This window comes from Anolis sagrei, chromosome 4 (assembly GCF_037176765.1).
Source record: "Anolis sagrei isolate rAnoSag1 chromosome 4, rAnoSag1.mat, whole genome shotgun sequence".
In the NCBI taxonomy this organism is placed as follows: Eukaryota; Metazoa; Chordata; class Lepidosauria; order Squamata; family Dactyloidae; genus Anolis; species Anolis sagrei.
The window spans coordinates 239,915,948-239,942,109 of record NC_090024.1 but is presented as its reverse complement, the minus strand read 5'-3'; the positions used below and the strand labels follow the sequence as shown (position 1 = coordinate 239,942,109).

At 43.9% G+C, this 26,162-nt stretch overlaps 1 protein-coding gene across 3 annotated transcripts in view; it reads left to right on the top strand.

Moving 5' to 3' along the window:
- The window catches only part of LOC132773014 (tyrosine-protein phosphatase non-receptor type substrate 1-like), a 659,100-nt gene that overhangs the window by 287,891 nt on the left and 345,047 nt on the right, over nucleotides 1-26,162 (top strand). For 2 of the 3 annotated variants that reach the window (XM_060771886.2, XM_060771881.2), the window contains exon 2: nucleotides 10,920-10,971. The exons of the other annotated variant lie outside the window; for it this stretch is intronic. The gene's annotated coding sequence lies outside the window, so the exon portion shown is untranslated. The remainder of the gene's footprint in view (nucleotides 1-10,919; nucleotides 10,972-26,162) is intronic. 3 annotated transcript variants of the gene reach the window in all.

Genomic DNA, 26,162 nt, shown 5'->3' with positions numbered 1-26,162 from the left:
ACTTTTGAATAGACAGACACAGGGTTTGTGCTGTACAGCAGTCCCCAACGCTGGACCACGATCCATTTTATTCCACCTTGTTATCTTTTCAACACCAAGCAATGACCTTCCAATCCTCGGAGGCCTTTTAATCCTTCCTATCTCAGCCCCTCTGCTGAGGTTTTCATCTTTTCGGATTTTCAGACCTCCTCCTAATGTTCTGTTTTAGCCACTGTGGCTTTTTGTTTAATTGAGCGATTGTTTTATTATGCTGTTGCTATTTTGGTGCAAATTGGATTTTCTTTGCTTTTTAATGTACATTGCCCTGAGTGCTGAAAGCTGCAGGGTGACTCATAAGATTTTGCAAACCAATAAATAATATTTCTTCCTGCTCTCCATCTCAAGAGGAGAGTGACCAGCCAGCATCATAGTTTCCAGTTGTTTAGCAGTGGTTTGATAATATTTTTGTTATTACAGTATTAGAATAATAGCAACAATGGCAGGAGACCATTGGAAAGCATTTCTTTTCCAAAAGGAGATCAATAATAGATTGTTTGTGTTTGCAAAAGCAATGCTTTCCAGGGTGTTTCCCACTGGGATGGAAATGGGAAAGAAACTGCCTCGTTGTGATAAGTCCAAGGCAAAGATGTAACTGTCTGGCTGTAATTGCCATTTGCCTTCCTCATGTGATAAACTCCAGAGATTTCAAAGCATTGACTGACCTTCATCCCTAATCTTTTAATGGATCTGTTTTAATGGGGTTTAATTATCTGGGTTGTTTAATTGTATTTTTACAACTAAATAGCGTATTTTAAACATAACTTTATTGGACAAGGTGCTATGTCACAAAGATGCAGGATACCCAGGTGACATAAATGTTCGTGACTAAGTTGATCTTATGGATAAGTGAAGGGCAGGTTTGGGGGCCAGATTTATAGATTTTCATGGGACCATTTGGTGTATTGCAGTCAAAGGTTTTGAGTTTTGGAGTATTTCAGATTTCTAGGTAAGGGAGACTCAACCTGCATTTGTTTTCATTTTGTAGGCCTCCTTGAGTTTCATTATAAGGCAGAAAATGGGATATAAATAGGGTGGCTAATGCAAAACAGTGATTTGTGTCTCAGTTCTTGTGGGTTTTTTCGGGCTATATGGCCATGTTCTAGAGGCATTTCTCCTGATGTTTCGCCTGCATCTATGGCAAGCATCCTCAGTGGTTTGTGTGTTAAACAAGGACTGTGGGAAACCGTACTTCGATTCTCCATTTGTTCATGGAAATCACTGGGTGACCTTGGGTACGTCAAACCAATGGCTAACCCACTTTGAAGAGTCCTTGCCATGGTTTGGTGGCTCAGGGATTGGACTATTTGGGTCTTTCTTCCAGCCTTGGAATAAGGTGGTGGTAAAGCTTATCAGAATACTTTTTGCCATGAAAACTGAGGCTCTCATCACATGGAGGGTGGCCTCCGTTTCTACATGCTTCAAAGACAAACTCGCATGTTGTTGTTTATTCGTTAAGTCGCTTTCGATTCTTTGTGACCTCCTGGACCAGCCCACACCAGAGCTCCCTGTTGCCATCCCCAATTCCTTCAAGGTTAACCCAGTCCATCCATCTTGACTTTGGTTGGCCCCTCTTCCTTTTTCCTTCCATTTTCCTGACCTATCCTGTTTTCCCATTATGTGGCCAAAATACTTCATCTTTGCCTCTAATACCCTTACCTCCAGTGGGAAGCCGGGCTTTATTTCCTGGAGTATGGACTGGTTAGATATTCTCGCAGTCCAAGGCACTTTCAAAACTTTTCCTCCAACATGACAGCATCTATCTTTCAGTCTGGTTGCCATCATCTTGGTTGTCTTGATGTTTCACTGCAACCTAGCTTTTGCATTTTCTTTTTTCACCTTGGTTAGAAGGCTTCTCAACTCCTCCTTGCTTTCGGCCATCAAAGTGGTATCATCTGCATATCTAAGGTTGTTATTGTTTTGACTCCAGCCTTGGACTCCAGCCTTCGACTCACATGGATCCCACCAAATAACATGTCCTATCTTCCATTAGGTGAAAACTGTGGCATGTGTGTTAAAGCAACAGATGGTAATAAATGAATAAGAATACGCAAGTTAGAGAGAATACTATGCCAAATAGGAGAGGCTGCAACAGTTTGCTTTTGCCTTTCCATTAGTCTACTGGAAAGGGCATGACTCAGACTCAGACTCCTCTCTCCTGTCCTGAGTTAAATGAGTTCAAACTATGTGTTGTTGAAAGCTTTCATGGCCAGAATTGCTGGGTTGCTGAGTTTTCCAGGCTATGTGGCCATGTTCCAGAAGCATTCTCTCCTGACGTTTTGCCCACATCCTCAGAGGTCATGAGGTTTGTTGGACATGAGGCAAGCAAGGTTGATATATCTGTGGAATAATGTCCAGGGTGGGAGAAAGATCTCTTGTCTGTTGGAGGCAATGTTGCAAATGGCCACCTTTATTACCATTTCATGGCCTTGCAGCTTCAAAGCCTGGCTGCTTCCTGCCTGGGGGAATCCTTTGTTGGGAGATGTTAGCTGGCCCTGATTGTTTCATGTCTGGAATTTCCCAATTTTCTGAGTGTTCTTCTTTAACTACTGACATGATTTTAGAGTTTTTAAAATACTGGTAGCCAGATTTTGTTCATTTTCATGGTTTCTTCCTTTCTGTTGAAATTGTCCACATGCTTCTTGTGGATTTCAGTGGCTTCTCTGTGTAGTCTTACATGGTGGTTGTGAGAGTGTTCCAGCATCTCTGTGTTCTCAAACAATATGCTGTGTCCAGGTTGGTTCATCAGGTGCTCTGCTATGGCTGACTTCTCTGGTTGAAGGAGTCTGCAGTGCCTTTCACGTTCCTTGATTTGTGTTTGGGCATTGCTACATTTGGTGCAAACTGCTTTTTCAAAAAAGATTCCATGGCATTAGTAAAGCAAGCTGTATTCTACATCGGAAGGGAACTCACCTAAAGCATCTCAATGGAAGCAATGTGTACAATGTGCCCACACCTATCCAGTGAGGTTTATTCCAGGTCTCCCAGTGACAACAAAAACTGTGCATATTCAAGCCCCATTATATAACATGGTCTCTAGTAAAATAACATCCCTTATATAACCTGGCTAAATCAAAATTTGATTTTTTGAGGAATTTTTAGAACTATTTTCAAGCCATAGGATATTGAATCTATGGATGCGAAATATCCCTAATATAGGTTGAATCCTGTGAATTGTACCTTGGTGAGGCTCCAGTAGACTTTATCAGAGAAGGTTAATTGCCTTGTAAAATTACAAATCTTAGGACTCCCTAGCATTGAGCCATGGCAGTTAAAGCGATGTCAAACTGCATTCATTCTAGTGTAGATGCACCTGATCTTGGCTCCTTCTTTGAAGACAATTAGATGCAACGTGTTCCTTTAACCAGAGTGTCCAGATCTGCAAGTGTCAGCAGGCTCAGCATTTCATGGCAAGGAGTTCAATGTGATTGCTTGTTAGGACTCTTTTTTTGTAGCTCTGACCTAAATGGGCCAGAACAGCTGTTAATGTACACACCCTGTTCTGTCTCCATCCAGTATTTGGTATATGAAAACTGGGACAACCAGATTCTTCCAATCAGAAACGTTAAGAGCCTGAAAACCCATGTCCTCCATCCACATAACTGCTGTTCATTCATTTTCCAGCAGCCTGTCTTTCCCTCCTAATTTAAGCATTAGGAGGACCATTGTTTTGCTCATTAAAAATATTCAAGGTCATTAAAATCACTCCATTACCGGGTTACAGAAAGTTCACAATAAGACTTTGTGGGTATGACGTCTGCTAGCAACAAAAATAGTCCATAGAAAAGTTTATTCAAAGGGATGCAACTGCCAGTATCTTGCAGACAGCATGATCTCCAGTTCTGTGCATGATGCTTCCATGAATTTTACATGCATGTGTACACTGCCGGGAAATGCAGAACGGTTAAACATAACAATGCCAACGGCTGGAGAACCTAATTGGACTACACTTTCTAAACTGCACCACCAACCTGAGCAGTGGTGGAGATGTTTTAATTATTTTATACCATCTAATTCTGGTTTTAAAGGACGATGTCTATTTTTTAATTTAAGATGTTTTGTTTACTTTCACTTTTATGGATTGTTGAGTTGTGTTGATTTTGTTTAAATTGGTTATTGGTTTATTGTTTATTATCATCGTTTTATTTTTATTCTTGTGTTAATTACAGTGTTGTAAGCCGCTCCAAGAGGAGATGGCATGGGTATAAATAAAGTTACGATTATTAATATTATGTTGTAAAGCAATGCTTTTTCCCACATAACTGAAGGTTACCTGGGAAGGCCAGGAGCTTGAACACTGTTCCCACCCTAAATATCTCGGCGTCACCTTAGACCGAATGCTAACATTTAGGAAACACTGTGCAAACACCAAGCACAAAGTAGCTGCATGCAATAACATCCTACAGAAACTTACTGGTAGCACATGGGGTGCAGACCTAAAATTAATAAGAACGTCGGTCCTGGCCTTATAGAATCATAGAATCCTAGAGTTGGAAGAGACCTCATGGGTCATCCAGTCCAACCCCATTCTGCCAAGAAGCAGGAAAATTGCATTCAAAGCTCCCCCGACAGATGGCCATCCAGCCTCTATTTAAAAGCTTCCATAGAAGGAGCCTCCACCACACTCTTGGGCAGAGAGTTCCACTGCTGAACAGCTCTCACAGTCAGGAAGTTCCTCCTCATGTTCAGATGGAATCTCCTTTCTTGTAGTTTGAAGCCATTGTTCCGTGTCTTACTCAACCACTGAGTATGCCTGCCCCATGTGGCACAAGTCTGTCCACTAAATAAGACATATAGAACTAAATAAGACATATAGAATAATCACAGGATGTCTTAAATGTACATCTGTTGATAGACTCTACAAGCTAGCTGGTATTCCCCCCCCCTCCCATGTGCGACCGGGGGGGGGGGGGCATTCTGCTTCCCTGGAGACTATGATGCGAAACAATGGCTTCAAACTACAAGAAAGGAGATTCCATCTGAGCATGAGGAAGAATTTCCTGACTGTGAGAGCTGATCAGCAGTGGAACTCTCTGCCCCGGAGTGTGGTGGAGGCTCCTTCTTTGGAAGCTTTTAAACAGAGGCTGGATGGTCATCTGTCAGGGATGATTTGAATGCAATATTCCTGCTTCTTGGCAGGGGGTTGGACTGGATGGCCCATGAGATCTTTTCCAACACTTTGATTCTATGATTCTAAGAGAAAAATAAGGTTGAACACTGTGAAAGCCACGCACTGTATGGCTATCAGCCTCCTCCCAGTAGACCTAAATCAAGGGAAAGCTTCATGAGAACCTCCACTCCTCTGAATGTTCTTCCAGCAACAGCAAGAATATCTCGATGGGTAGCAAAATCAGGCAATTCTAACTGGAACCCCCCGACCTTTCTCCCATGAGGGTCTGCCTCCAGATTCAAACCAAGAATGGGCAACTTGGAAGTCCCTGAACAGACTCAGAAGCAGTGTTGGCAGATCAAAAGACAACCTGGCAAAATGGCAATACCTAGAAGAATCCTCTACCTTGTGTGACTGTAGAGCAGAACGAACAACTCCACATCTTTATGCTTGCCCACAATGCCCTGCCACGTGCACAGAGGAAGAATTATTTAAAGCTACAGACAACGCAGTCGCTGTTGTCCGTTTTTGGTCAAAAACTATCTAGCAGCTTGTGATCCCTTTATTTTATCAGTTTTGGATAAACTATTTTATGCAATGCTTTTTGTTCTGTTGAGCACTGGGCCTGTAAATAATTTCCTTTAGAACAGGACGTGCAACCTTTGCCCAGCAGGAAGCCAGGGGCCCCAAAGAGAAATTCTCAGAGGTTTTCCACCACAAATGATCTTTAGATGGCTTGTGAAGTATAACAAAGTCTTTTATTAATGAACAATCAAACAGAAACTTCTCTTGTCTTCAATAAAGCTAAACAAATGCTTCCAAGCTTTATGCAACTGGTGGCTTCCTAAACTTGCCCATGAAGGACAGGCAACTGTCTTCAATAACTTCTTCTTTACTTTAAAGGAAAATCTCCTTTTTAACTTCTCCCAGGCTGACTGTAATCTAACCCTTACTGATGTGGGCTCCGCTACCAGGTCAAACTGCGTCTCAAAGCACCGAGTGGACCTACCAGTAAAGACTTAGATATTCTCCAGCTGGAGATCTTTGGTCTTTAGGGCTGTTTTCCTGGAAATCTTGGAGACTCTTAAGACTGTTTTCCCCCCAAAAGTCTTAAGGGTTGAAGCTTTTGTACAGAGGAAGCTTGCACACGTCCTGTACATTAGCTTTCCTTGCTGAGACTAACTAAAAATGGCTCCCTTCCCTTCCCAATTGCCCTGAGCAAGGGGCGGGACCAAAACTTAACAATGATGGACAGGTGACTGGCCCTACTACTGCAACCAAAGGAAGCCACCCATCTGCAGAGTCCCTGAAACCTAGGACTGCAAACAAACATTTAATGCAAAGCAAATAAAGTTGGAGCTACTGGTACAGCCGTACCAGCATACTTTTGACACAAGATATATATATATATATATATATATATATATCTCCAACATTTCAACCCCACCCTTCTCAACCCCTGAGGGGGGACTTAGAGCAGCTTACACAGGCAGCAATTTGATGCCACAACATACAAACAAATATAACAGGGCCTCCCCGGATGATCTTAGACTACGAGGTGGAGCATAGAGGGAGATAGATTCGGACAAATAAGCTGGGTCGAAACCGTATAATTATTAAGACCTCCCTATTCAGAGGTGTAACTTTTAGAGATGTGGGAAATGGATTGTCATTGATGAGAAGTATGATCTCACACCAAAAGTATTTCAAGAAGGCAAAAGCAGTGATCTAAGGAGGATAGTAGCTTAGCAAAATGACAACAGTGGGGTGATGCATCTGTTTAGACCAGACTGTTTAGACCCCTCCTCCTCATTTTATGACCAGTCACCATACATTTACTGGGAGTCATGACTATCATCAGACACCAGACAACTTCCGGTCATCAATCCTGACCCCCCCCCCCCCCCCGGTCACAGAACTACAGAGCACATCGTGAAATTGGGCAGATCTGTAATCATGAGGAGAAATTGTGAATTTAGCTAGAATAGTGCTAAGGACCCATTATTTTGGCTCAAAACAACATGTAATGAGGTCCGTGACAGTCTCCATTTTGTTTTGGAGCTTGTCGTGGTGAAAAGGCACATTCCGATGGGTGGTCCTTAGCAGAGAGCTGTCATCCCTCTTTACAGAAGTACATAATAACGCCTTCCCTTCGCGAATTTCTTGTTTTAAAAAATTATTAATGGCAGAAATAGCGTAATAGAGGCATTGCAGAATAGATAACAGGTCATTTCCCTTTGCTGGTTTGTTCCAATTATAATATTGTCCTTAGCAGAGATCTGTCATCCCTGTTTATAGAAATGCATGATGATTACTCTTTCCTATGGAAAGAAGTGGTTCAAACAGCATCCCTGTCTCAAGGGTCCAATGGGTTTAGATGCAGAATTATTGCATCCCATGGAAAGGGATTCTAGCCAATTTGTATGAAGAAAAAAAGCTGGGGATGGAGACTTATGTGTGATGAGGAAGATAACAAGCACCTACAGGGAAGCACTAAAGATCCGATGAGAGGAATGTGCCGTCACGCCTGGGGGCTATAGATCTTAGTGAAAGAAACATGGACGTGGCATCTTTTCCCCAGGGGATTGCTTCTTGCCCTCCTTTAGAGAACTGGAACTCTCAAGGATCAGGATAACTCGAAACAGGCTTTATTGTTCACAATGAGTTATCTTTCTTAAGCATAAACTTGATGTTTCAACAGGGGTAAAGGAAATATGCCCATCCCACCAAGAACTAGTTCTTGGTGGGATGGGCATACCAAGCCACCTTGTCTCTCTCCTGAGGAATCTGTACAAGGACCAAGTAGCAACAGTCAGAACTGACCACGGAACAACAGACTGGTTCAAGATTGGGAAAGGCGTACGGCAAGGCTGCAGACTCTCACCCAACCTTTTTAACTTGTATGCAGAACACATCATGCGATGTGCGGGGCTTGATAAATGCAAGGCTGGGGTGAAAATTGCTGGAAGAAACATTAACAACCTCAGATATGCAGATGACACCACTCTGATGGCCGAAAGCGAGGAGGAGCTGAGGAGCCTTCTAATCAAGGTGAAAGAAGAAAGCGCAAAAGCCGGGTTGCAGCTAAACGTCAAAAAAACCAAGATTATGGCAACAAGAATGATTGACAACTGGAAAATAGAGGGAGAAAATGTGGAGGCCATGACAGACTTTGTATTTCTAGGTGCAAAGATGACTGCAGGTGCAGACTGTGGCCGGGAAATCAGAAGACGCTTACTTCTTGTGAGGAGAGCAATGTCCAGTCTCGATAAAATAGTAAAGAGTAGAGACATCACACTGGCAACAAAGATCTGCATAGTCAAAGCCATGGTATTCCCTGTAGTAACCTACGGATGTGAGAGCTGGACCTTAGGGAAGGCTGAGCGAAGGAAGATCGATGCTTTTGAGCTGTGGTGTTGGAGGAAAGTGCTGAGAGTGCCTTGGACTGCGAAAAGATCCAACCAGTCCATCCTCCAGGAAATAAAGCCTGACTGCTCACTGGAGGGAAGGAGACTAGAGACAAAGTTGAAGTCCTTTGGCCACATCATGAGGAGACAGCAAAGCCTAGAGAAGACAATGATGCTGGGGAAAGTGGAAGGCAAAAGGAAGAGGGGCCGACCAAGGGCAAGATGGATGGATGGCATCCTTGAAGTGACTGGACTGACCTTGAAGGAGCTGGGGGTGGTGACGGCCGACAGGGAGCTCTGGCGTGGGCTGGTCCATGAGGTCACAAAGAGTCAGAGATGACTGAACGAATTAACAACAACAACAAAGGAAATATATGTTACAGTCTCTGAAGTCTTGAGTCCAAGGAGTTTTCCAGCTGAGAAGCTTTCCAAGTTCCCTCTTTCTCAATGGCTATGAATGCCTGAACATTCACAACCCCAGTCCAATAGCCTATATTTGAAGGCACAAAGTCTTCCTCTTGGACTGGTCTGAAGGAGCTTAAGACTCCTCAATGTCATCCAGGGTGATCTGAACATGAAGCATGAATCTTAAGAGTACAAACTTAAGAACTGGTGATGAGAGATGACTTGACTGTGGGCTTTAGAGCCAAGCCTTTCTCACGTCCATCTGCTGAGTTGTCTGATGGTAGAATGAAAAGAAAGCACTGCTCTCTTCCCCAGGAAGTCAAACAATTGAGCAGGGGGAGCAATTCAATCGGTGCAAAATAACATTGACTGACAGCTGTAGGTAACCAAACAATTTAGCTATGCATTCACATACAAGTGGGTCCTGATGCACCGTCACAAGGAGAACAAATGAAAATGATCAAGGAAGGACTGGGGGTGCTTCCAGATAGCATGAAATCACGGGTTTTAAACAGGGGCAAAAAATCCTGGGACTTCAAAAGAGGTCCTCATACAGACCTGTTGGTCCCAGGATTTCTGCCTCCCTTGTTCAGACATGATGTTTTGTTGCAAGATTTAGAGGCTCTCAAAATGGCCACTGTAGGACTTCCACCGGAAACTTTGGTAGTTTTCTTTAAACCTCAGGATGCGGAGATGCAGAGAATTACTGCAAATGTTCCATTCTTTGTTCCGTTCCATTCTTAAACAGTTCGGGCCCTGCCTATCTTCGTGATCGCACCTCCCTCTATGAACCAGCGTGAACTTTAAGATCTTCTGGGGAGGCCCTCCTTTCGCTCCCACCACCATCACAAGCATGGTTGGTGGGGGCGAGAGAGAGGGCCTTCTTGGTGGTGGCCCCCCACCTCTGGAACGCCCTTCCTGGAGAAATAAGACAGGCTCCATCCCTCCCCTCCTTTCGTAAGAGCCTGAAGACCTGGTGGTTTAAACAAACTGTTGAGAACGACTAGTTCTACCTCTGCCCCAGATACTGTTGAAATTAACCATATCTTTTTCTACCAATTACCCAGGTCACTTTCTTCTATTAGGCCCTGGAAATGTACAGCCATAGACTCTACCTAATTTCCTGGGCCCTCTAAAATCACAGTAGTCCGGCCCGGCCTTTTAAACTGCCTTGAACAGGCAGAATTATTTTAAATATGTGTGTTATTGTGGTTTTCAATGCTTATATTTGTCTTGTTATTTTATGTTTATGCTGTTTTCTTTGTATGTATTGATTATGTTACTTGGAAACCACTCTGAGTCCCCTTTAGGAGATAGAGCGGTATATAAATAATGTTTTGTTGTTGTTGTTGTTGGCCAGAGAAACTGTGCCCTCCAGAGGATTCATGAAATATCTGCCACACAAGCAAAGTTTGCAGGGTAGAGCCACTTCTGCCCAAGTCAGCACTGCACAATCAAACAGGAACACTCACTTTCAAGCCAGGAACAGAACTTTGTCATTATTGACACTTTTTAGAGCCTGGCTGCCTGGCCATCTGACCAGATTGATTTGGTTGTGTACTTGTGGCATCAAACAACAGAGTGCTGTAACTGGTTTGTACATGGCTGTTCTTGATTGGTCTTCTTGTGAAAAGATGTACAACATCGACCGGAGGATGGGGGGGGGGGCACAACTTTGTCCTGGCCAAAGAAAATGTGCTTTTTTGCATGTTTCATGAAGTTTCTGGCACACAAACAAAGTTTCTGCCTTCTACTCAAATGTCACATTCGTTTTAGAAACCAGCCAACCAGGAACAAACAAGAACAGCCAGGAACAAGCCAAGATAAAAATCAGGTGGTTTCCAATTTTAGGGACATACAGACATTTGAATATGTGGATATTACACTCAAAACTGCAATATTCCTGCACCTGGAAATCTCATATTTTTTGCCTATTATAGCAATTGCTTCTGTTTTTACAGGGAATGGCGTCTGGTCACCGTCCTGTTTGCTGCAGAAGCTCCTGGGATAAAGGTACTGTCTGGACGGGTCCTAAAATGGACAATCAGCTCCTGATTCCTCTCTTTACTTAATGATGCCTCTCAATACTGCCATCCAATAAGGTCCTTTAGCTTTCCAAGGTGGTTCCCTTGGTTTGGGTACAAAATTCAGGAGCTTGGATAGTTGAAACTAAAAGCTAGATGTTGTCCTTGTCAAATAGGAATATCTCAAGGATTAGGAAAAGGTGCTTCCAGGAGTATTGTATTGTGCTTTCAAGGCAAGTCTCTTATGGCAACACAATGTTTTTTGAAAAGGCTTGTCATTGTTTTCCATCAACACTGAAAGAATGTTACTTGTCCAAGGTCACTGAATGAGCTTCTATGGACCATATGTGTGTGTGTGTGTGTGTGTGTGTGTGTGTACATACACACAGACACACACACAAGCTATACCCACCACGCATTGCTGTGGCCAACCTTCCCTCCCTCTTTCTCACCTTCTCAACTTCCTTCCCTCCCTCCCTCTTTCCCTCCTTCCCTTTTTGTTGTTCCTTCTCTCCTTCCTTCCTTCTCTACCTCTTTCCTTCCTTCCCTTTTTGTTGTTCCTTCTCTCCTTCCTTCCTTCTCTACCTCTTTCCTTCCTTCCCCTCCGTTTTTCTTTCTCATTTTATTTTTTCTCCTTTCTTCCTTCTCTACCTCTTTCCTTCCTTCCTTCCTTCCTTCCTTCCTTCCTTCCTTTCTTCCCTCTTTGCTTCCATCCTTCCTTCTCTCTTTCCCTCTTTCTCTCCTTCCCTCCATCATTCCTTCCATCCCTGGTGGCGGACCCACCAATGTGTCATCCGTTCCTAGCTCCTGCTCTGGCCAGAAGAGAGAGGATGGTCGGTGGTGCTTCTCATGCTTGCTGCGTCCTTGCGCAGAAGGGGACGGGGCCATGGAATGCATTTGTGCGCATGTGCTGTTTCATTTTCTACTTTTTTTGGATTTTAAAGTTATTTTCACTGTTTTGAGGGGATTTTTTAAATGATGGTCACTCCTTGGGTTAGTAGGTGTCTTGTGGCCAAATTTGGTGTCATTTCCTGCAGTGGTTTTTGAGTTATGTGCACCCCACAAACGAACATTACATTTTTTATATATATAGATATATATACAGTGTTTCCTCACTACTTCGTGGTTTGCTTTTTGCAGACCCGCCGTTTCGTGGGTTTTTGCCTCTCAGTTTATGAATGGTTGCTGTTGCCCAGAGCAGTGTTCTAATCCCACCTCCTGGCAATGATGGGGTATGGAAGGGGGTTTCAGCCTCCCCCTTGGGAGAGAGGCAGCCAATCAAGAGAGACTGCAAAGCAAAGCAAACTGCAAAGCAAAGCAAACTGACAGCTAGCAAAAAGAACAAAGAAAAAAGGTGTGTAGTGCCTGTAAATCTCTTTTTGCTTCTGACTCACCCTAGGAACTTGATATACATGATGCCTTATTCAGGCAGAGATGAACCAAACAAACTCCCAGTTTGTGTTAAACAATTTAATTAAAGCAGCACTTACTTTCTCGCTGTTTTAATAGTCCAAAACATAAAACATAAATATAACACTCAGCCACAGAATATAAAACAAAACTGATAGCAAACACTGTTGCAGGTTCAAGATAACACAGTAGTCAAAAGGTCCAGTCCAGTGGTCAAACGCCGAGAGTTCAATGAGCAAAGTCCAGGGATCAAGAGTCTATACCGTAGTCAGAAGCCAGTCCAGAGATTCAAGGTTCCAGGATTCCAAAGGTTCAAGAGACAGGCCAGGATACCGAAAATCCACAAACCTGGGGGGAAACCAGCAGCATCTACCACCAAAATAAGACAAATACCTTTCTCCCGAAGATCAGTTCCAAGGCTAACTCATTATATCCATAAACATCCAGTTGCAACCTATCTCTTGCATACCTCCACCCTTAATTGCTTTTACCCATGAACTCTTACTAATAGATTATTTACATTAACCCTTTCATCACCAACTGGCAGGCCTGCCACCACCAACCGCTATCAAGTGCAGAACATGATACATGACAAACTGCATCCCTACTTCATGGATTTTCACTTTTCACAGGTGGTCCTGGAACATAACACCCGTGATAATTGAGGGAACACTGTGTGTGTATCTGTTTGTCCGTCTCTGATGAATTTCATCTCATTGGTTTCAGCTCAATTTTCTGTTTCCTCAAGGTTCTTTGGAAAGTCCTTTTCAAAGTTATTTTCTAAAATGTCAGCAGAGACTGAAGTCTAGTCCAGGACAAAGCCAATTGCTGATCCCGTGGAAAGTCCCCAAGTCACGGTTCGGTGCCGAAAGCTGAAATAGAAATGTACTAAAGCAGGGAGTGAGAATAGAGGCATCACGGGGCATCTCCCGAAAAGTCCAGCTTGTGCCAAAATACCGGAACAGCTTGCCGTGGCAACCCTGCTCTTTCCTTCCTGCTTCCGCTCTTACGCCACTGTGCAATGGTTCAGCTTGTAGCTGCGCGATTTCCCTTTCTGGTCTTAATGTTCCTTTTAGAAAAAAAGTATGCAGCATGCATTTATGATGCCCCTGCTGAACGGATGAAGGCTGGGACAGGTCAAGCTGCTGAAAAACCAGACAGGAGGCCCACCTTTCCTGCAGTGATATGAGCTAAGCAGAATGTGTCCCGTCCCCCCGTCCCCCTGACTATTTGCAGGAAATTAATGGAATTGCATTAAGGAGGTATCACTGAAAAGATGATTGTGCTTAGTAAAGTGGAGGGCAGAAGGAAAGGGGGAGGACTGTAGTCTTATTATTATTCCTCCAGGCAGAGAGAGAGATTCGGGTGCATTTACACTGTAGAATGAATGCAGTTTAAACCCCAATTTAGCTGCCACGTCTCAAAACTGTGAAATCATCAGAGTTATAGGGTTGTTGTAGGTTTCTTCGGGCTATATGGCCATGTTCTAAAGGCATTCTCTCCTGACGTTTCGCAAGCATCCTCAGAGGTAGTGAGGTCTGTTGGAACTAGGAAAAAGGGTTTATATATCTGTGGAATGACCAGGGTGGGACAAAGGACTCTTGTCTGTTCGAGCTAGGTGTGAATGTTTCAACTGATCACCTTGATTAGTATTTGATGGCCTGGCAGTGCCTGGGGCAATCCTTTGTTGAGAGGTGATTAGATGTCCTTGTTTGTTTCCTCTCTGTTGTTGTGCTGTTCTAATTTTAGAGTTTTTTTAATACTGGTAGCCAGATTTTGTTCATTTTCATGTTTTCCTCCTTTCTGTTGAAATTGTCCACATGCTTGTGTATTTCAATGGCTTCTCTGTGTAGTCTGACATGATGGTTGTGGGAGTGGTCCAGCATTTCTGTGTTCTCAAATAAAATGCTGTGTCCAGAATGGTTCATCAGGTGCTCTGCTATGGCTGACTTCTCTGGTTGAAGTAGTCTGCAGTGCCTTTCATGTTCCTTGATTCGTGTTTGGGCAATGCTGCGTTTGGTGGTCCCTCTGTAGACTTGTCCACAGCTGCATGGTATACGGTAGACTCCTGCAGAAGTGAGAGGATCCCTCTTGTTCTTTGCTGAACGTAGCATTTGTTGGAGTTTCTTGGTGGGTCTGTAGATTGTTTGTATGTTGTGTTTCCTCATCAGCTTCCCTCTGCGGTCAGTGGTTCCCTTGATGTCTGGCAAGAACACTTTTCCTTTAGGTGGATCTTCGTCTTTATTCTCGTGGCTTGTTCTCGGTTGTCTTGCAGCTCTTCTGATGTCTGAGGTGGAGTCTCCACTTCAACAATACATGGCAGTTATAGTTTGGTAACGACCAGCACTCTTTGGCAGAGAAGGCTAAAGACCTCACAAAATTAAAACACCCATGATTCCACAGCATTCATCCACACCATTTAAAATCACATTAAACTGCATTTATTCTACAGTTTAGATGCCAAGAGTCTTCTTTGTCAGAGGCTTTGGGTGCATCTACACCAGTGTTTCTCAACCTTCCTAATGCCGCGACCTCTTAATACAGTTCCTCGTGTTGTGGTGACCCCCAACCATAAAATTATTTTTGTTGCTACTTCAATACTGTAATTTTACTACTCTTATGAATCGTAATGTAAATATCTGATAAGTAGGGTGCCTTTTAATTCACTGGACCAAATTTGGCACAAATACCAGATATGCCCAAATTTGAATATTGGTGGAGTTGGGGGGGGGGGGATTGATTTTGTCATTTGGGAGTTGTAGTTGCTGGGATTTATAGTTCACCTACAATCAAAGAGAATTCTGAACTCCACCAATGGTGGAATAGAACCAAACTTGGCACACACAACTCCCATGACCAACAGAAAATAATAGAAAGGTTTTCTAGGCATCGGCCTTGAGTTTTGGAGTTGTAGTTCACCTACATTCAGACACTGTAGACTCAAACCGTGACGGATTTGGAGCAAACTTGGCAAGAATACTCAATATGCCCAAATGTGAACACTGGTGGAGTTTGGGCAATACAGACCTTGACATTTGGGTGTTGGAGTTGCTGGGATTTCTAATTCATTTACAATCAAAGAGCATTCTGAACCCCACCAACGATAGAATTGCGCCAAATTGCCCACACAGAACCCCCATGACCAACAGAAATTACTGTGTTTTCTGATAATCTTTGGCGACCCCTCTGACACACTCCTTGTGACCCCCTCCGGGTTCCCGACCCCCAGGTTCAGAAATGCTGGTGTAGATGGATATCTAGACTGTAAAAAGGGTCTTCTTTGTCAGAGGCTTTGGGTGCATCTACATGGTAGAATTGTGTTGTGTCATGCCACTTTGCGTCCCCTTTGGGGAGGTTGTTGTTGTTGTGTCAGGAGCGACCTGAGAAACTGCAAGTTGCTCCTGTTGTGAGTGAATTGGCCGTCTGCAAGGACGTTGCCCAGGGGACGCCCGGATGATTTGATGTTTTATTATCCTTGTGGGAGGCTTCTCTCATGTCCCCGCATGAGGAGCTGGAGCTGATAGAGGGAGCTCATCTGCCTCTCCCCGGATTCGAACCTACGACCTGTCGGTCTTCAGTCCTGCCAGCACAGGGCTTTAACCCACTGCACGACCGGGGGCTCTTTGGGGAGATAAAGCGGGGTATAAATGATGATGGTGGTGGTGATGATGATGATAATAATAAAAATAAATGAATAAATAATAGAGGCAGCTACTCTCTAGCTTTCCTGTTGCAGAATCCAATTCTTTACCAGCTCAACTTTATTGCATTGTGTACTGCAAGCACACCACTTCAGTCTGGCACTATGTCTCTCCAACCACCCTCTCTCATCCTCACAATGCTGGTGTTGCTTAAAGACTTTCCAGTTAGACAAGAGACAAATAGGAAAAGAGGAATGGATTGGTATTAAAGACTGTAAAAAGGTTCTTCTTTGTCAGAGGCTTTGGCTGCATCGTTGACACCACTTTTTAACCATTATAGCTCAGCACTGCGAATTCCTGGAGCTGTAGTTTGGCAAGGCACTATTGCAGTCTTTGGAAGAGAAGGCTAAAGACCTTGTAAAGCTACAATTCTCAGGATTCCATAGCATTGAGCCGTGGCAGCTAAAGTGATATCAAACTGCATTAATTCTACAGTGTGGATGCACCCTTGGTAACTAATTGGTGTGTCTTTATTTGCTGTAGCAGAGGTGAGCAACTTTGAGGTGTCTGGTACTATATCTTTTGCTCTGAGATCAGAGTTTAAGCGCTACACCAAAAAAAAGAAAACCCAATCAAGAACAGAACTGGGAATAGCTGGAAGCCCTTGTCTTGTTTTGGCAAAATGGATATTTTTGATATTGAGCACAGCAGGGCAGGCATGTAACCTATTTAAAACTTTTTAAACTCCTCTCTAACTGCTTTAACCTTTTGAATCTCTCATTTTAACCTTCCCTGTGGTTTTAGGTGGTTAAAATACATTTTTTCGTTGTTTTAAGTTATTTTGATGAGCTGAAATCGCTTTCACTTATACCCTGCCCTGTGACCTCCAGATGCAGAGTGTGCTAGAAATAAAAGGGGGCTCAGGCACCAGACCCTATCCGATCCAAGCAAGGTCGGCCCTGGTGAGATCTTGGATGGGAGACTTAGGCAGAAAAAATGAAATGCAAAGATACAGAATGGGGGACGATGCCTGGCTCGACAGCAGTACGTGTGAAAAAGATCTTGTGGGGAGGAAGGGGAACATGAGCCAACAATGTAATGCAGTGGCAAAAAAAGCCAATGGGACTTTGGACTGCATAAATAGGAGTCTAGTGTCCAGATCCAGGGAAGTCATGCTCCCCCTCTATTCTGCCTTGGTCAGGCAACACCTGGAATCACACTGTGTCCAGTTCTGGGCACTGCAATTGAAGGGAGATGTTGACTCTAAGCTGGAATGTGTTCAGAGGAGGGTCTGGAGAGCAAGCCCTATGAGGAGCAGTTTAAAGAGCTGGGCATGTTTAGCTTGTAGAAAAGAAGGCTGAGAGGAGACATGATGAGGGCCATGGATCAAGAGGTGAGGAGAAGTCATAGGGAGGAGGGAGCAGGTTTGTTTTTCTGCTGGCCTGGAGACTAGGACGCGGAACAATGGCTTCAAACTACAGGAAAGGAGATTCCACCTGAATATGAGGACAAACTTTCCAACTGTGAGAGCTGTTCAGCAGTGGAACTTATTTATTTATTTAAAACATTTATATTCCGCCCTTCTCACCTCGAAGGGGACTCAGACCGGACCACAGCATATACATGGCAAACATTCAGTGGCGGGACACAAATTCACATGCAATACATAAACATTAAAAAACATTTATCAAAATAGTAAAATACACCATTTAAAGCCGTCCTAGTCATCCACGTCAAACCTAATTGGCCTGGTCATCTTTCCTATTGCCACTTTATTGCCCTGTCCCAAAAGTTTGGTCCCACAGCCAAGTTTTTACTATCCTTCTAAAGGACAGGAGGGAGGGGGCTGACCTGATCTCACCAGGAAGGGAGTTCCATAGCCGGGGAGCAATCACTGAGAAGGCCCTGTCTCTCGTCCCCACCAATCGTGCCTGTGACAATGGTGGGACCGAAAGCAGGGCCTCCCCAGAGGATCTTAATCTCTGCGATGTTTCATAGGGTGAGATGCGTTCGGACAGGTAATTCTCTCTCTCTGCCCTGTAGTGTGGTGGAGGTTCCTTCTTTGAAGGCTTTGAAAAGATGGCCATCTGTTGGAGATGCTTTGAATGTGATTTCCTTGCTTCTTAGCAGAAAGGGGTTAGACTGGATGGCCCATGAAGTCTCTTCCAACTCTAGGATTATATAATTCTATAAATCCTTGGTAGTGTAAGCTCTATTTCAGAAGAAGGAACTGGTTCAAAAACCTCCAAGTATCCCTTGCCTTAAAAAACCTTTCAAATTAAAAGTGTTGTCATAAGTTGCTACACGACTTGAAAATACATACGTACACCATTTTAAAAATATGTAATATTTTAAAGGGAAATCACTGCTCCTAGGGGCTTATTGAAGAGCCAACTCATTTTTCGCACCCCAACCCCAGAAAAAATGGATAGAAATTGGGGATCCTACGGTCAATCTTTGCCCATCGTTGCTTAAAGAAGCAGAAAAATGTAATCCTCCTTTTCCTTCTCTTCAGACATCAATCCTGATTTTAGCAGGTTAGAAAATGGCTTTAATCACTTTATCAACAACACTGGCTTAAGATCTTGCCCTCACCCCACTCGCAGGAGTGTTGTCTTGCCTGCTTAGGTTAATCCGAGACTAATTTGAACTGTGCTCTCCACTTAGCCTCCAATAAGCGCAGGTGGCAGAGTCGCCCCAACTTTGCCCTTTACCTGTCGGGTTTCCTGGGCAAAGGGCCAACGTCCACCAGCGTCTTTTCCATCTTCTGCTTATTCTCAGATGTGGAGAGGATTGCCATGCAAATGCTGCTTACCATGCAGTAGGCAACATTTGCACAAATTTCAAACAAGGCAGAGATGGGCTGCCTTGTTCAGATCGGACAATCTCCGCTAGACTGTGAGACCATGGATGGTGTGAGTGTGGCCACCAAATGCAAACGAATGCATAGTTGTTGTGTGCCTTCTAGTCATTTCTGACTTAAGGTGAACCTAATGTAGGTTCAGAGCATTCTTAAGAGTCCATCTCACCCATCATATTCTTTATTTTTATTTATCGTATCAGGAGCAAACCAATGTATTTGAGAAAACACAAAGTTTAAAAACATGGCATGATACTAAATGTCCTCTGACCAATAGCTGGCCACTCTGGTGTTGCTATAAGAAGGTCCTCCATTGTGCACGTGGCAGGGCTCAGGCTGCATTGTAATAGGTGGTCTGCGATTTGCTCTTCTCCACACTTGCATGTCATGGATTCCACTTTGTGGCCCCATTTTTTAAGGTTGGCTCTGCATCTCGTGGTGCCAGAGCATAGTCTGTTCAGTACTTTCCAAGTTGCCTAGTCTTCTGTGTGCCCAGAGGGAGTCTCTCATTTGTTAGCAGCCACTTATTGAGGTTCCAGGTTTTTGCCTGCCACTTTTGGACTCTTGCTTGATGAGGTGCTCCTGCAAGTATCTCTGTAGATCTTAGAAAGCTATTTCTTGATTTAAGGCGTTGGCATGCTGGCTCATATCTGCACAGAGGATATTGTCGTTGGAAGAGACCCCAAGGGCCATGCAGTCAAGCCCTCTTCCACCAGACAGGTGGACACCATCAAAGCACTCCTGACAGATGGTCATTGGGACTCTGCTTGAATGCCTCCCGAGCAGAAGACTTCATCACACACACAATGGCTGAACAGTTCTTACCACCAAAACGTTATTCCAGATGTTTAGCTGGAATTTCTCATCCTGCAATTTGCATCCATTGCTCCATGTCCTAGTCCCTCAAGAAGCAGAAAAACAAGCTGCTCACTCCTCAGTGTGACATCCTTAACACCATAGTTTCTCAAGCTGTGCTCCTCTAGATGTTTTGGATTTCAACTTCCAGAAGTCCCAGTCAGCTTACTAGCTGTTAGAAATTGTGGGAGCTGAAGTCCAAAACATCTGAAGGGTCATATTTTGAGAAACTCTGCTCAATGCTTCAACTCCCACAATTCCTTACACCGTATTTTGCTACAAGTTGCACAATTCCACAGTTTTGGTGTTCTTCCGAGACTTTCCCCTTCTTGCAATATCGGAATTCCAGAAGAAGGATATGATCACACTCAGGTCATTTCTGAGTTATTGAGATCCTAAAACCCTGCCCTGGGTGGAGGGGTGTGTGTTCTGTTTAACTCACCTAAAATGACCCATAAGTAAGGTCATGCATGATTGCTTCTTACATGGAAATCCTAACTGAAATTCCAGGGTACATCTACACTGCAGAATGAAGGCTGTTTGACAACAATTTACCGTAGCTGTTCTGGTTCAGTGCTATGAGTTGTAGTTTCACAAGGTCTTGAGCTTTCTCTGCCCAAAAGTGCTGGCACCTCACCAAACTGCAGCTCCCAGGATCCCACAGCATTGAGCCATGTCAGTTAAGGTAGCGTCAAACTGCATTAATTCTACAGTGTAGATGCAGCTCCAGTTAGAGTTGACAGTACTGGGTTAGATGGATCAAGAGTGAGATGCAGCATCAAGTAGATTCCTATCTTCTTAAATATACATCTTACAGACTGTAACTCTAACTGTCAGCTTTATTTATTTCTGAACCATATAGCATATATCTCAGTGGCCAATTGGCATTCCCAAGCCATTTCAGAGTAAAGTGCACACAGAGAAAGTAATATCACAGAACAAATATATCAAAAACCAGCAGCGCCCACCTGGTCCCTCTGGGAAACCATCGGCACATGTTGTTCATAACCTAAGACATTACATTTCAGGGAGCCCTTACTATCTGCTGGGATTTGGATCTAAGACCCTCAGCGAATGAATACCCAAACCCATGGCCATTCCAGTCCCATTCTATACAATGGCATATTAAAGTAGTATCCCTTATATAAAATGGCAAAATCAAGGTTTTGCAGGGAGAGGAACATTTTCAAGCCACGGATTGTGGAGTCCATGGATTCAGAATCCATGGATATAGATGGCTGACGATTTGCTTTCTGCTTCTGCCAATTTAACAGCACTCTAAACTGTGGAGGAAGGGCTCATCAGATCAAAGGTCATGCATATTTTAATAAACATGGTCTCTGCCATCATCTGCTATTCTCTTTGGACACCTATGTCCTTTTAAGGCAGCATTTCTCAACCTGGAGGTCAGGACCCCTGTGGGAGTCGTGAAAGGGTATCAAAGGGGTCGTCAAAGATCATCAGAAAACCCAGTACTTTCTGTTGGTCATGGGAGTTCTATGTGGGAAGTTTGGCCGAATTCTATCATTGGTGGGGTTCAGAATACACTTTAAGTGAAGGCAAACTATAAATCCCAGCAACAACAACTCCCAAATGTCAAAGTCTGTTTCCCCCAAACTCCACCAGTGTTCACATTTGGGCATATTGAGCATCTGTGCCAAGTTTGGTGCATATCAATTATTGTTTGAGTCCACAGGGCTCTCTGGATGTAGGTGAACTACAACTTACAAAACTCTAGGTCAATGCCCACCAAACCCTTCCAGTTACTTACTTACTTACTTACTTAGGCGATCCCTCATTGGCCGAGTAGGATAGTCTTCCAGGATCAGTGTTCTGGTAGGTCCATAGGTGACTGTGGACCCTATTCTTTTTTTTTTCATAATCAAATGTTTCATTAGCATTATGCCAACATATATAACTTTTCCAGGAATCTCGTTTTTCTATTGTATAGCATTCCAGCTTGTTCACATAGTATTACATATTACCCTATTCTTGATTTGCATCTTCTCCCGCAGTGAGGGCATTGGTTTACAGGTGGAAGATGGTCTCGGTTGGGGTTGGCTTGATGCACCTTCCTCTTGGCATGTTTCCCTCTTTCGCCCTCAATTCGTGCCTCTTCAAATTCTGCAGCACTGCTGGTCACACCCTTCCAGTATTGTCTGTTGGTCATGGGAGTTCTGTGTGCCAAGTTCGGTTCAATTCCATCATTGGTGGGGTTCAGAATGCTCTTTGATTGTAAGTGAACTATAAATCCCAGCAACTACAACTCCCAAATGACAAAATGAACCCTCCCCCCAACCCCACCAATATTCAAATTTGGGCATATTGAGTATTTGTGCCAAATTTGGTCCAGTGAATGAAAATGCATCCCGCGTATCAGATATTTACATTACGATTCATAACAGTAGCAAAGTTACCGTTACGAAGTAGCAACAAAAATAATGTTATGGTTGGAGGTCACCACAACATGAGGAGCTGTATTAAGGGGTCAAAGCATTAGGAGGGTTTGGAAACACTGCCCACAGCTGTTTTTTTTCTTGCAAGCACATCTGGGCCTTCTAAAACCTGAGTAACTTTATGTTTTCTAAAGGGACCAAACATTTCCTTCAGCCTTTTCCTCTTCAGAAGGGAAACTCCATGGTCCAGCATCTTGCTGGGCTGCCGGTTCTCATTTGTAAATAGAGAAAAGGAGGATTGCCAGGGATAAAGTCCCCTATCTGGAGGAGGGAAAGGCCCTTCCTTTTGGAGGAAAGTCATAATCAAACGGATCTAGTGCTTTGCCTTCAGGCTCCGGCAAAGCCGCCTTTAATAAGCAGGTGAGCCTTATGGGGCGGTATTTTTACGAGAGACTCTCTCGCTGTCTCCCAGCAGTGAGTTAACCCTATATGGCCGCAGCAGACAGCGGTCCATAAATAGACTCGCCACACACACAGCCTTCTTCTTTTCTCTTTCTGGTGGGATTGTGCAAAAGCTGGGACACCGCCGCTAAGGGGCTGCGTTTGCAGAAGACAGCAAGGCAAGTGCAATAAACAGGAGCTATTTTTGATTGGTCATTGCTTAACAAAAAGTTTCAGGTGTCCCCTTCCTTTACCTGGGTGCATGTGTATGTGTGTTTATTTTAGTCAATATTTGCCAAGTGTTAGACTTAATTCATAACAGGCGTGTGGGCTCTTGAGCCTCCCAGGACAGCTGTATTTTCTGATCTGGATGCTGTTCACCTGGCAGACCTTGAGTATTTGGAGATTGAGAAAAGCAAAGAAGGGGAAATGAGTGGGTTGCTGTGAGTTTTCCAGGCTGTCTGGCCATGTTCCAGAAGCATTCTCTCCTGACATTTCACCTGCATCTATGGCAGGCATCCTCAGAGGTTGTGAAGTCTGTTGGAAACTAGGCAAGTGGGGTTTCTATATCTGTGGAATAATGTCCAGGATGGGAGAAAGAATGAGGGACAATGCCTGGCTCGAGAGCAGTACGTGTGAAAAAGATCTTGGAGCCAAATTTCCCACACAGAACTCCCAAGACCAACATGGGAGGACAAAGAACAGAAGTAGAATTCAAAACGATCTTGACAGATTGGAGAGATGGGCCAAAACTAACAAAATGAAGTTCAACAGGGACAAATGCAAGATACTCCACTTTGGCAGGAAAAACGAAATGCAAAGATACAGAATGGGGGGCGATGATGCCTGGCTCTAGAGCAGTACGTGTGAAAAAGATCTTGGAGTCCTTGTGGACAACAATTTAAACATGAACCAACAATGTGATGTGGCGGCAAAAAAAGCCAATGGGAATTTGGCCTGCAACAGTAGGAGCATAGAGTCTAGATCTAGCGAAGTCATGCTGCCCCTCTATTCTGCTTTGGTTAGACAACACCTGGAATATTGTGTCCAATTCTGGGCACCACAATTCAAGAGAGATATTGACAAGCTGGAATGTGTCCAGAGGAGGGTGACTAAAATGATCAAAGATCTGGAGAACAAGCCCTATGAGGAACGGCTTAAGGAGCTGGGCATGTTTAGCCTGAAGAAAAGGATGACAGGAGATATGATAGCCATGTATAAATATGTGAGAGGAAGCCACAGGGAGGAGGGAGCAAGCTTGTTTTCTGCTTCCCTGGAGACTAGGACGCAATGGAACAATGGCTTCAAACTACAAGAGAGGAGATTCCATCTGAACATGAGGAAGAACTTCCTGACTGTGAGAGCTGTTCAGCAGTGGAACTCTCTGCCCCGGAGTGTGGTGGAGGCTCCTTCTTTGGAAGCTTCTAAACAGAGGTTGGATGGCCATCTGTCAGGGGTGATTTGAATGCAATATTCCTGCTTCTTGGCAGAATGGGGTTGGACTGGATGGCCCATGAGGTCTCTTCCAACTCTTTGATTCTATGATTATATGAATTCTTGTCCAAAATCTGTAGTACTGTATACCCTTCTTTCCAGTTCTAAGCAACTAGGAATCTTGATATTGTATTTGAAAGATGGACTTATCCCCTCTGACTCTATATTTCATGATCTTCCTCAGATGCCCATGTTCTCCACACCCACAGAAGATAAGTTAGTAGTGATACAGGGCAAGGCCTTGCCAATGTTGGTCCCCCAGTCTTATATCACCCTCCAGAAGATGGTGAGACAAGACTTGGGTTTGGGTTGCTATGAGCTTTCCTGGCTGTACGGCCATGTTCCAGAAGCCAAATTGGGTTGTTGTAGGTTTTTCAGGCTATATGGCCATATTCTAGAAGCATTCTCTCCTGACATTTCACCTGCATTTATGGCAAGCATCCTCAGAGGTTATGAGGTCTATTGGAAACTAGGAAAATTGGATTTATATATCTGTAGAATGATCAGAGTGGAAGAAAGAACTCTTCTCTGTTTGAAGTAGGTCTCTGAGGATGCTTACCATAGATGCAGGCGAAACGTTAGGAGACAATGCTTCTAGAACATCTGGGTTCCCAGATGTTTTGGCCTTCAGCTTCCAGAAACCCTAACAGCTGGTACACTGGCTGAGATTTCTGGGAGTTGTAGGCCAAAACACCTGGGGACCCACAGGTTTAGAACCACTGTTCTAGAACATGGCCATATAGCCCAAAAAACCTACAACAACCCAGTGATTCCAGCCATGAAAGCCTTCGACAATACATCCAGAAGCATTCTCTCCTTACGTTTTGCCCACATCAATGTCAGGCATCCCCAGAGGTTGTGAGGTCTGTTGGAAACTAGGCATGGGAGGTTTATATATCTGTGGAATGTCCAGGGTGGAAGAAAAAACTCTTGTCTGCTGGAGGCAAGGGAGACTGTTGCAATTGATGACCTTGATTAGCATTGAATGGCCTTGCGGCTTTAAAGTCTGGTTAATTCCTGCCTGGAGGAATCCTTTGTTGGGCGGAGTTAGCTAGCCCTGATTGTTTCCTGTCAGGAATTCCTCTGCTTTTTAAGTGTTGCTCTTTATTTACTGTCCTGATTTTGGATATTTTTTATACTGGTAGCCAGATTTTGTTTATTTTCAGGATTTCCTCCTTTCTGTTGAAATTGTCCACATGCTTGTGGATTTCAATGGCTTCTCTGTGTAGCCTGACATGGTGGTTGTGAGAGTGGTCCAGCATTTCTATGTTCTCCAATAATGATATGCTGTGTCCAGGTTGGTTCATCAGGTGCTCTGCTATGGCTGACTTCTCTGGCTGAAGTAGTCTGCAGTGCCTTTCGTGTTCCTTGATGCGTGTCTGGGTGCTGCGTTTGGTGGTCCCTCTGTAGACTTGTCCACAGCTGCATGAGATACGGTAGACTCCTGCAGAGGTGAGAGGATCCCTCTTGTCCTTTGCTGAACGTAGCATTTGTTGGATTTTCTTGGTGGTTTTGTAGATAGTTTGTATGTTGTGTTTCCTCATCAGCTTCCCTCTGCGGTCAGTGGTTCCCTTGATGTATGGCAGGAACACTTTTCCTCTGGGTGGATCTTCATCTTTACTCTCGTGGCTTGTTCTTGGTCTTGCAGCTCTTCTGATGTCTGAGGTGGAATCTTCATTGGCCTGGAGAGCCCAGTTGAGATGGTTCAGTTCACCTTGGAGGAGGTGGGCTTCACAGATTCACATATTCTTTTTGCACGGTCTGCCAGGGCTTTAATTGTGCTTCTTTCTTGACTTGAACGATGGTTGGAGTTCTGGGTGGAAAGTTTGGCCCAATTCTATCATTGGTGGGGTTCAGAATGCACTTTGATTGAAGCTGAATTATAAATCCCATATATAATTTTGCTCTATTTATTATTATTACATGTATTATTATTATTACATTTACTTTTTTACTCTATTGATTATTATTACATTTATTATTTTCCTTTACTATTGTTGTTGTATAATGGTGCTCCATGCAGTCATGCCAGTCACATGACCTTGGAGGTGTCTATGGACAACGCCGGCTCTTTGGCTTAGAA